Here is a 1,418-nt window from a genome sequence, read left to right on the forward strand (position 1 = left end):
TTCCTTAAACACCCCCAGGAACGGTGACTCCACCACCTCCCTGGGCAACCCGTCCCAGTGCCTGACTGCTCTTTCTGAGAAGAAATGTCTCCTCATTTCCATCCTGAACTTCCCCTGGCGCAACCTGAGGCCATTCCCTCTAGTCCTATCGCTGGTTACCTGTGAGAAGAGGCCGACCCCCAGCTCCCCACAGCTTCCTTTCAGGCAGTTGCAGAGATCCGTAAGGTCTCCCCTGAGCCTCCTCTTCTCCAGACCAAACCCCCCCAGGTCCCTCAGCCGCTCCTCACAGGACTTGTGCTCCAGGCCCTTCACCAGCTTCGTTGCCCTTCTCTGGACACGCTCCAGGGCCTCGATGTCCTTGTAGTGAGGGGCCCAAAGCTGAACACAGTACTCAAGCTGCAGCACCCAGTCACAGAGCTTACAGTTTTTAACTGCAAGCTCCTTGCTGTGTATTTTACTGTTGTGCCCAAATATGAGGCACTGAAACAGCGGGTAGGGAATGGAAACACGTTCCCCTAACGTCACTGAGAATACATCTAGGAAGTGGCTAAAAACCAAATGTCCTTAAATATGACAAGCACAGATGGATGTCAGATACATATAGGTATTGTCAGACACACCACTGAGCGGACCCCAAAGGAATTCCCTTGTCTCTCGGTGGGCAAATAATCTTTTGTTTCCTAGCATGCTGCTCTCTCAACAGGTAGCCTGGGTACATGTTCTCCTCCCTTGCCGGAGCCCAGGCAAAATATCTGACTAAATCAGATAGATTTATTCCTCAACTGTACAGGTGTGATTTAGAAGATAAAGGTCTTGTGCAGCTCTGATTACAGGATAAAGGCTTGACAACTTTCCCTGACAGCTGGCAGGGCTCTTACTCCTCTGTTGGCCCTCAGCCTGTAACACTTTGCCATAGATAAAATGGAGGCAGGTGAATTTTCAGACAGGGGTCTAAAATTGATGAACTGGCTTATTGGGCTCGAAAGTGAAAAGACGGGCCTAATGAAGAAACCTGGGAGATTTGATCTTCACAGCTCGTTTCAGTGCGCAGATCCACATGAAAACATGGTCATTTAGAAGCAACTGGTATATTGGTATCGTAGGGCACAGAAAATGGAGAAAGCTTGCAACAGCATTAAACGTGAAACTAAATACAGCAAAACAAAACACAGTGGGAAAGTCATCTCAGCTCACATGGGAGCCAAACTGTGCCCACTGCTAGGAAATCTGAAATTCATGGTGGTAAAGTAGTGCTGCCTATTAACCATGGAAGGAATTTACTTACTTTTTAAAAAGAGCATGTGTGGGATCCAAATCACTTTGGAGAGGTTGCTGGGAAACTCCCAAATCAAAAAGATTACAGAAATGTATGTCTCTAAAACAGGAGGAAAAACTTGTACAGAAGAATGCAAAAATGA

The sequence above is a fragment of the Anser brachyrhynchus genome (genome assembly GCF_964034855.1).
Source record: "Anser brachyrhynchus genome assembly, chromosome: 7".
NCBI classification, from domain to species: domain Eukaryota; kingdom Metazoa; phylum Chordata; class Aves; order Anseriformes; family Anatidae; genus Anser; species Anser brachyrhynchus.